This window comes from Homarus americanus, unplaced genomic scaffold, assembly GCF_018991925.1.
Source record: "Homarus americanus isolate GMGI-L3 unplaced genomic scaffold, GMGI_Hamer_2.0 scaffold58074, whole genome shotgun sequence".
Lineage (NCBI taxonomy): Eukaryota > Metazoa > Arthropoda > Malacostraca > Decapoda > Nephropidae > Homarus > Homarus americanus.
Genome location: NW_024729094.1, coordinates 2644615 through 2655611, shown reverse-complemented (window position 1 = coordinate 2655611; position 10997 = coordinate 2644615). Strand labels below are relative to the sequence as shown.

Genomic DNA, 10997 nt, shown 5'->3' with positions numbered 1-10997 from the left:
TTGTAGGAGGGAGGGAGGGAGGAGGTGGGCTGTGAGGGGGTAGGGAGGGGTTGTAGGAGGGAGAGGTGGGTTGTAGGAGGGAGGGAGGGGGGTTGCTGGAGGGAGAGGTGGGTTGTGGGGCAGGGGAGGGAGGGGGTTGTAGGAGGGGGGTAGGGAGGGGTTGTAGGAGGGAGAGTGGGGTGGGTTGTAGGAGGGAGGGGGGAGTAGTCCTGGTGTGTTATGGTGATGAGACTTATTCTTGTAGGTAATTATATTAAGTGTTATGTTGTTGTGGTTGATGTATAAGTAAATGATTTGTTCTTGAAGGTGAATTATATAAGTCAATTTACATTATTAAAAACGAGACAGAGTGTTACAGGCGCTGCTGAGTACCAAGATAATGTGTTGTGTTACAGGCGCTGCTGAGTACTAAGATAATGTGTTGTGTTACAGGCGCTGCTGAGTACCAAGATAATGTGTTGTGTTACAGGCGCTGCTGAGTACTAAGATAATGTGTTGTGTTACAGGCGCTGCTGAGTACCAAGATAATGTGTTGTGTTACAGACACTGCTGAGTACTAAGATAATGTGTTGTGTTACAGACACTACTGAGTACTAAGATAATGTGTTGTGTTACAGACACTGCTGAGTACTAAGATAATGTGTTGTGTTACAGGCGCTGCTGAGTACTAAGATAATGTGTTGTGTTACAGACACTGCTGAGTACTAAGATAATGTGTTGTGTTACAGGCGCTGCTGAGTACTAAGATAATGTTACAGACACTACTGAGTACTAAGATAATGTGTTGTGTTACAGACACTGCTGAGTACTAAGATAATGTGTTGTGTTACAGGCGCTGCTGAGTACTAAGATAATGTGTTGTGTTACAGACACTGCTGAGTACTAAGATAATGTGTTGTGTTACAGGCGCTGCTGAGTACTAAGATAATGTGTTGTGTTACAGGCGCTGCTGAGTACTAAGATAATGTGTTGTGTTACAGGCGCTGCTGAGTACTAAGATAATGTGTTGTGTTACAGGCGCTGCTGAGTACCAAGATAATGTGTTGTGTTACAGACACTGCTGAGAACTAAGATACAGACACTGCTGAGTACTAAGATAATGTGTTGTGTTACAGGCGCTGCTGAGTACTAAGATAATGTTGTGTTACAGACACTGTTACTAAGATAATGTGTTGTGTTACAGGCGCTGCTGAGTACTAAGATAATGTGTTGTGTTACAGGCGCTGCTGAGTACTAAGATAATGTGTTGTGTTACAAGTACTAAGATAATGTGTTGTGTTACAGAAGTACCAAGATAATGTGTTGTGTTACAGACACTGCTGAGTACCAAGATAATGTGTTGTGTTACAGGCGCTGCTGAGTACTAAGATAATGTGTTGTGTTACAGACACTACTGAGTGAGTTCAACAAGGAGCAGGAGGCGTTCATTAAGGCGAAGGGAGGTAAGGGAGGCGAAACTCTGGCGCCCTGGGTCGGCTACCCTGACGAAGACAGCCTCAAGGAGGAGATCCTCGCTCTCTCTACTGTGAGTATCCTGCAGTGTGAGGGCGGGGGGGGGGAGGGGGTGATTGTTATGCACGACCATTACACCCCACTGCCACGCCCCCACGACCATACCCTCACTACCACACCCTTACTACCACACCCACTACCACAATCTTTCTTCCCAAAACCACACTCCCCCACCACTGCCACATTCATTCCCACCACCACTCAACCACTACATCCGCACTCCCACTCCCATCTTCCACTCACCCTCAACTTCCACAGTCCCTCCACACACCCACAACCCCCCACACTCCCACATTTCTTCCACAGTCCCCCACACTCCCACAGTCCCCCACTTCCTCAGTCCCCCACACTCCCACGGTGCCCGCCACACTTTAGCAGTCCCCCACTTCCACAGTCCCCCACACTCAGTCCCCCCACACCTCCACACCACACTTCCTCAGTCCCCGCCACACTTCCCAGTCCCCCACACTTCCACAGTCCCCACACTTCCTCAGTCCCCACACGGTGCCCGCCACACTTTAGCAGTCCCCCACTTTCAGTCCCCACACTTCCTCAGTCCCCACACCTCCACAGTCCCCGTCCCCACTTCCTCAGTCCCCAGTCCCCACTTCCACAGTCCCCACACTTCCCCCACAGTCCCCACCTCCTCAGTCCCCCACACACCTTCCCCACACTTCCTCAGTCCCCCACACTAGTCCCCGCCACACTTCCACAGTCCCCACACTTCCACAGTCCCCCACACTCCCCACTTCCACAGTCCCCCACTTCCACAGTCCCCCACACTTTCTCAGTCCCCCACACGTCCACAGTCCCACCACACCCACAGTCCCCCACAAACCCACAGTCCCCATACTCCCACAGTTCCTCCACATTCCCACAGTTACCCCCACACCCCCACAGTTCCTCCATATTCCCACAGTTCCTCCACATTCCCACAGTTACCCTCACACCTCCACAGTCCCCCACACTATCACAGTTCCTCCACACTCCCCAGTTACCCCTACAGTCCCACAGTTTCCCCCACACTCCCACACACCCCCACACTCCCACAGTTACCCCCACAGTCCCACAGTTACCCCCCACACTCCCACAGTTACCCCCTGCTACACGTTGTGAGGTCAACAGCACCACAGAATGATGGTTGAAGCTTAACAATACATAATTATGTTGTAGGACTCTCTCTCTCTCTCTCTCTCTCTCTCTCTCTCTCTCTCTCTCTCTCTCTCTCTCTCTCTCTCTCTCTCTCTCTCTCTCTCTCTCGGAGCCCAGCAGTCATAATGAGTGTTTGTCTGTCATGGTTAAAGAGGGGTCAACACTGGCTTAACCTCGCTTAACCCATTAAAACTGGGGCCCATAGGGAGAATAATACTGAAGACTATGTGGAATAAATTGGAATGAAAGAAGGATGGAAGGTAGAAGATCGTGGCGGAGGTGGACTCAAGAAGCTGAACTCTGACCTTTGTGGATGGCAGATTGAAGGAGGAGGAGGATGAGGAGGAAGTGGGGCGGGGAAGAGGAGGGAGATGAGAAATCTGGATTAAGAAGCGTGTTAGTAGAAAGGGGGCAGTACTTGGTGGGCGGAACATGTGCCACGGATAGAGGAGAACAGGGGAGTTTGGGAGAAGAGCTTGGAAGACGGAGGAGAAGGAGGGGGAAGAGGAAGAACATTGTGGATAGATATAATAAAAAATAAACCTGGACAGAGTAGAAGATGGATAAGGGTAAAGGAGCAGACCAGGTGGAGGAGGATTGTGGAGGTGAGTGTGTGGTACAGACAAAGCCACAAGGAAAAAAGAACGGGGCCTTCAATTATAACAGTTATGATTAGTTTTCAGTAAGAGTTGGTGTATTGAGATCAGGGTGCCTTGCGAGTTGTCATTCCGTGGCACAGGGAGATGGTAGTGCCTTGCCGCATCTTATGAGTTGTCCAGTCTCTCTGTAACGGAGGGAGGAATGAAGGAAGGAGGGAAGGAGGCTTAACAGAGTGGCAAGGGGGGAGACAAGGAGGAAGACACGGAAAGTGGCAGGGAAGAAGAGAGACAGGGAGGGAGGCAGGGAGAGACAGTATCAGGCTAACTGGTACAGCAGAGAAGGACAGGGGAGGGTGCTTGATGACCTTTCCGTCCGGCCGGCAGAGTGAAGCCCCGGCCACCGCCCACACACTGCCGCCCACGCTGGCTTTTGCTCGCCGCACCACCACCAGCATTTCTATCACTACCATATCTTCTATCACTACCAGCACTACTATTACTACTATTTCTTCTACCATAACAAAAAACAACCATAACTACTACCATCAACACCACCATCGCCACCACCATAAGTACCACTGTGGCTACTACCACCACCACCACCACCATTACCACCACCACCACTACTATCACCACCTTCACTACCACCACAAGTACCACCACCACAAATTACACCACCACCATTGTTACCACAACCACTACTACTACACCATCACTACCACCACCAACACTACTATTACTTCTACTACTTCTACCACAACCACCACCATCACCACATTTACCACCCTAACCACCACCACAATTACCACCCTCACCACCACCACCACAATTACCACCCTCACCACCACCACCACAATTACCACCACCACCACCACCACCATTACCACCACCGCCGTCACCATCACCACCACTATCACAAGCACTACCTTTACCACCACAATCACCTCAAGTACCACCACCACCACCACCACCACTGCCACTACTACTACTACCATCACCACTGCCGCCGCCACCACCACCTCCACTACCACTCCTTCCACCACCACTGTTGTGACTGTTTTCTGTTTCCTGTTTCCTCTTACCTGTGGAATCGCTTATTAGAGGTGAACTGGAAGCAACATTCATAAATGTTTATGGGTTAAGTTTTCAAACCCAAATGGCCTTTTCTCAATTTATTAAGAAAATAAACTATTGCACAATAACTGGGATATCACCGTAATTAACGCTATGAGCTGTGAGTTTTAATAATGGACGAAGCTTGGGTATAACTAGCTTCTTCGGATGCGTCTTCAACTTAAGCATTTTAGCCCAAACGAACCAAACGAGCAGCCATTGCACGAACGAACCGAGCTAGCAGTTCGAGTATTCTGTGTGTTCGACGGTGATGGTCTTATTCCCATCGTTTTCCCCAGTTGAACCATGGATCTCATAGTGGCAGCAGGTGCATTCTTCATTATTTACTCCTTAGCCAAAAGGAAGAAGAAATCTAGGAGAGTGCGGTTATGGCGAGTATTTTATGGACGGAAAAATATGTCCGACAAGTTCAAGGGTTCGTGGCAACACCCACGATCCAAACACTGGCATCTCATTGACTACATCATTGTAGCCCCCTCCGCTCATCTGACGGTAACTCCCTAATTAAAGATGATGAAGGCCTCCTTCAGCACTAGAAAGAGCACTACCATTCACTGCTCAACCGAAACACTGATGTGGATGTCCTGACTACCCAGCAGCTCCCTCAGCATCCAAAACTGACCCACCTCAGCTATCCTCCATCCCTGGATGAAGTAGCTATTGCCATCAAACAGATAAAAAATAACAAAGCCTCAGGGGCTGATGGAATCCCAGCCAAGGTGTATAAAGCAGGAGGACCTCTGTTTACCAGCCATCTCCACTCTCTCCTGGAGAATATATGGGAAAAAGAGGAAATACCCAAAGCTCTTAAAGGCAAGTGCAATCCCAACGGCCAATCGCTCAGCAAGTGTGCCGAGCACAACCTCACTATTACCCACACCTTGGTTAGGCAGGTCGACAAGTTCCAGGGTTCGTGGCAACACCCACGATCCAAACACTGGCATCTCATTGACTGCATCATTGTCAGAAAAAAAAGCGATCGCAGATATGTGCTCATCACCAGAGTCGTGCATGGCTCAGACCAATGTGACACAGATCATTGGCTCGTCAGAGCCAAACTCTCACTTCACGTCGCCCCAAAACGGCGAAGGCAGCAAACATCGAGAAGAGGCTTTCACACCAAGCAACTGAAGGATCCAGCGGTAGTACATGCCTTCAGAGAGCAGCTCAATGATGGGCTGATAAACTACCCAACAATAAACAACCAAAATCCGAGTGCCGAATGGGGTCCCATCAAAGCTGTCTTCACAAAAACCCACAACAAGACACTTGGCCTGATCAAAAGAATACACCAGGATTGGTTTGATGAAAACGACCCGGAAATTGAAGTACTCATCAATAGTAAACGTGCTGCTCTCACTGACTGACTCTTGCCAACGCTGATACCTTCCACGAGGAGAAAGCAGCAGTCCCAGGCTAACTTCACAAACTAATGCCAAAATACTATAGGGCCCAACTACTCATGGAGTGGGGCCCCCCTCCGCCCATCCGACGATAATTCCCTAATTTAAGGCAAAGAAGTCATCTTCCAGCACTAGAAATAGCACTACCATTTGCTACACAGCCAAAACACCGATGTGGTTGTCCTGACTACCCAGCAGGTTCCACAGCACCCAGAGCTGACCCACTCGGCTATCCTCCACCCCGAGAGGAGGTAGCTACTGCCATCAAGCAGATGAAAAATAACAAAGCCACAGGACCTGATGGAATCCCAGCCGAGGTCTATAAAGCAGAAGGACCTCTGCTTACCAGCCGCCTCCACTGTCTCCTGGAGAATATATGGGAAAATGAGGAAATCCCCCAAGCTCTTAAAGACGCCTCCATCGTCATTATTTGTAAGAACAACGGAGACTGTGGCAACTACATTGGGATCTCGCTGCTGTCCGTAGCTGGCAAACTTATAGCCCGAGTTCTTCTAAGCAGACTTCTTCCTGAGGCATCTTAATGTGGCTTTAGACCATCACGTTGCACCACTGACATGATCTTCGCTGCATGCCGGATACAGGAAAAGTGCAAATAACAGCGTTGTGACCTGTACATTGCCTTCATTGACCTTACTAAGGCCTTCGACTCGGTCAACAGGGAAGCCCTCTGGCGGACTCTCAGTCGTTTTGGCTGCCCACCAAAATTCATTGCCATTGTGAGGCAACTCCACGATGGAATGCACGGCAGTCTAAGTTCTTTTCCATTTTCTTGGCTGCGTCCTTACGTGTGCCATTGCCAATTAAGCCAGCGACGTGGATATCGAGGTGTCGATAGTGTCCATTACTGAACTTCAGTATGAAGACGACCCTCACCCTCGTTGCTCTCACTGAACGAGACCTACATGAGATCCTGAACACCTACATAGATGTGTATGCACATTTCGGCCTGGTTCAGACACACCTCCACCATCCATCCAGCTTAATGGTACTACCCTCTCTATTGTTAGCCACTTTCGATATCTCGGCTCCCACCTGTCCACCACCGCGGACATCGATGAAGAGATTCAGCATCAGATCAGAAGTGCATCTCAAGCCTTTGGCAGACTCTGAAACCGTGTCTTCAGTTGTAGGGGGCTGAAATTATCTACAAAGTTACACGTACTGTATATCGAGCAGTGGTCATCCCCACCCTGCTATATGGCAGTGAAACATGGGTTACATATAGGAGGCACCTCAAGCCATTTGAAAACTTTCATCAATGTAGTCTATGTTTCATCCTCCGAGTTTGCTGAGAAGACAAGAGAACAGATGGTAGCATCCTTGCTGATACCAACTGTAGGAGCATCGAGGCTACCATTATCCATGAACAGCTACGCTGGACTGGCCATGTTACCCGCATGGACGACAGTAGACTGCCAAAGTAGCTACTTTTCAGTCACCTAACGAATAGTCAACGTAACGCCGGCGGGCAATTGAAAAGGTACAAGGATAGTCTTAAGACAAACCTGAAAAGTGCCAAATCAACTCCCTCACCTGGGAGACGATTACTCCACATCGTAACGCTTGGAGGAGCACCGCACGAGGTGTCAATACTGCAAACCGAGGCAGACAAGTGCCAACGCCGGAAAGACGCTGCCGCCGCCCCTCCCGCACTAGATGCAGCCCAACACATGTGCAACATCTGTGAACGACCCTGCCGGTCCCGTATCAGCCTTTTTAGTCACCTCAAACTCACCAATGAAGGTGACATCCCTAATAACTCATATCATTGTATCATAGCTGGATGATTGTGACAGCAAAGTAGTAGTAAAGTGTGTGTGTGTGTGTGTGCGCGCGCGCGCGTCTGTTTTTATCTGTGATGTACAGCGTCATGTATCCCCCCTCCCCCCTACACACACACAAGTTGCTATTGGAGGTGGGTGTGGGTGTTGGAGCCGGGGGGAGGTGTGGGTGTTGGACTGGGGAAGGTAGAGATGTGGGTGTTGGAGTGAGTGAGGTGTGGGTGTTGGAGTGAGAGATGTGGAGTTGTGGGTGTTTGAGTGGGGGGGAGGATTGGGTGTTGGAGGGGGGTCTGGAGTGGAGGTGGAGGTGGGTGTTGGGAGTGGGATGAGGTAAAGTGTGTGTGTTGCATTGGAGAGAGAGAGAGAGAGAGAGAGAGAGAGAGAGAGAGAGAGAGAGAGAGAGAGAGAGAGAGAGAGGAGAGAGAGGAGAGAGAGAGAGAGAGAGAGAGAGAGAGAGAGAGAGAGAGAGAGAGAGAGAGAGAGAGAGAGAGAGAGAGAGAGAGAGAGAGAGAGAGAGAGAGAGAGAGAGAGAGAGAGAGAGAGAGAGAGAGAGAGAGAGAGAGAGAGAGAGAGAGAGAGAGAGAGAGAGATCTGGTCGATACGAAAACTGGCAGTCATCATTTTCCCTCCACACACACTGCCAGGAATAGATAAGCCTTTTTGTATATCTACTAAACTTATTATCTCTGTCTCACAATATTGATAGTATAAGTTAGAGAGGAGGTGGCTAAGAGGTCTCACAGATTCGAAGTACAAAGATTGGATAACTATGAGCTCAGTCAATGAGTACGCTGGTGTGATCTCTCCCCTCCCCCCTGGTAGGCATAACTCAAGTTTCCCCATTTGTGTCAAGTATACATATGTGTATTATGCGTTCATCTTTTTACTGTATTATGTGTGTTATGCTTATACACGTTTATGTGCATTTATGTATACTTCTTTTATGTTTTCATGTGTGTGTGTGTGTGTGTGTGTGTGTGTGTGTGTGTGTGTGTGTTGTAGTTGGTAAGTGAGGCGTGATTACACTCGACGTGTGTAGTTACCGGTGTATCAGGTACAGAGGGGAATGTCATTACCATGGGTTTATTTACCATTGGGGGCACCTCACACACACACACACAGCACACACACACCAACTTCCATGTGGCAGTCATCATATAATTTGGTCATGCTGCCCACCACCCTTACCACCATATCCACCACCACCACCACCACCACCCCACCACCACACACCACCACCCCCACTGCCACATCCACCACCACCCCACTGCCACCACCATCACCCCACTGCCACATCCACCACCACCCTCTGCCACATCCACCACCACCCTTACCACTGGCACCCACCATCCATCACCACCCTTACTGCCACATCCACCACCCACTGCACCCACCGCCACATCCACCACCACCTTACCATCCCCTTACTGCCACCACCACCACCCACCGCCACATCCACCACCCTTACCCCACACACCACCACCACCCCACTCCCCACACCACCACCATCACCACCACCACCCTTCCACCACCACTGCCACATCCACCACACCCACTGCCACCACCACCACCCCTACTGCCACATCCACCACCACCCCACTGCCACATCCACCACCCACCCCATTGCCACATCCACCACCACCCTACTGCCACCACCATCACCCCATGCCACACATCCACCACCACACCCTTACTGCCACATCCACCACCACCCACCACCACCCCACCCTGCCACATCCACCACCACCCTTACTGCCACATCCACCACCACCCCCTGCCACCACCATCACCCCGCCACATCCACCACCACTACCCATCCACCACCACTACCACATCCACCACACCACCCCATACTGCCACATCCACCACCAATCTCATCACCACACATCCACCACCACCCCTTACTGCCACATCCACCACCACCCCACTGCCCATCCACCACCACCCCGCCCACCACACCACACCCCACTGCCACATCCACCACCACCCACTGCCACATCCACCACCCCTACTGCACACCACCACCACCCCTTACTGCCACATCCACCACCACCTACCACATCACTCACCACCCCACTCCACCACCACCCTTACTGCCACATCCATCCACCACCCCACTGCCACATCCACCACCACCCCTTACTGCCCACCACCACCACCCCACTGCCACACACATCCACCACCACCCCACACCACATCCACCACCACCCCACACATCCACCACCACCCCACTGCCACATCCACACACCACCACCCACTGCCACATCCACCACCACCCCACCCCACATCCACCACCACCCCACCACCCACCACCACACTCCAACCACTGCACCCACCCCACTCCACCACCACCACCCCACTGCCACACTGCCACCACCACCACCCACTGCCACATCCACCACCACCCCACTGCCACATCCACCACCACCCTTACTGCCACATCCACCACATCCACCACCACCACCACCCTTACTGCTGCCACATCCACCACCACCCCCCCACATTGCCACCATACCACCACCACCACTCTTGCCACACTACTGCCACCACCATTCTTACTGCCCACCACCACCACCTACTTCCTGCCACATCCACCACCACCACCCTTACCACCACCACCCCCACATCCACCACCACCCCACCCCATCTGCCACACCCACCACCACCACCTTACTGCCACATCCACCACCACCACCCTTACTGCCACATCCACCACCACCACTACTGCCACATCCACCACCACCTCTACCGCCACATCCACCACCACCAATCTTACTGCCACCACCACCACCCCCACATCCACCACCACCCACTGCCACCACTACCACCACACTCCACCACCACCCCACTGCCCACCACCTCACCAATTCTTACTGCCACATCCACTCACCACCCTTACTGCCACATCCACCACCACCCCCACATCCACCACACCCACCACCCTTACTACTACCACATCCACCACACCACCCTTACTGCCACCACCACCACCTGCCACTCACCACTGCCACATTACTGCCACATCCACCACCACCAACCCACATCCACCACCACCACCACTGCCACATCCACCACCACTACCACATCCACCACCACCCACATCCACCACCACCACCTTACTTGCCACATCCACCACCACCTTACTGCCACCACTACCACCACACCACTGCCACCACCACCACCCCACTGCCACATCCACCACCACCATCTCTTACTGCCACCACCACCACCACCTGCCACACACCACCACTCTTACCACCACCACCACCACCCCACTGCCACCACCACCACCACCCACACCACATCCACCACCACCCCACATCCACCACCACCCTTACTGCCACCACCACCACCACACTGCCACCACCACCAACCTTACTGCCACATCCACCACC

At 51.8% G+C, this 10997-nt stretch overlaps 1 protein-coding gene across 5 annotated transcripts in view; it reads left to right on the top strand.

The window, feature by feature from the left end:
- The first annotated feature begins 1368 nt into the window (after positions 1-1368).
- The window catches only part of LOC121866311 (synapse-associated protein 1-like), an 89480-nt gene continuing 79851 nt past the window's right edge, over positions 1369-10997 (top strand). For all 5 annotated transcript variants that reach the window (XM_042365930.1, XM_042365931.1, XM_042365928.1 and 2 more), the window contains exon 1: positions 1369-1525. The gene's annotated coding sequence lies outside the window, so the exon portion shown is untranslated. The remainder of the gene's footprint in view (positions 1526-10997) is intronic.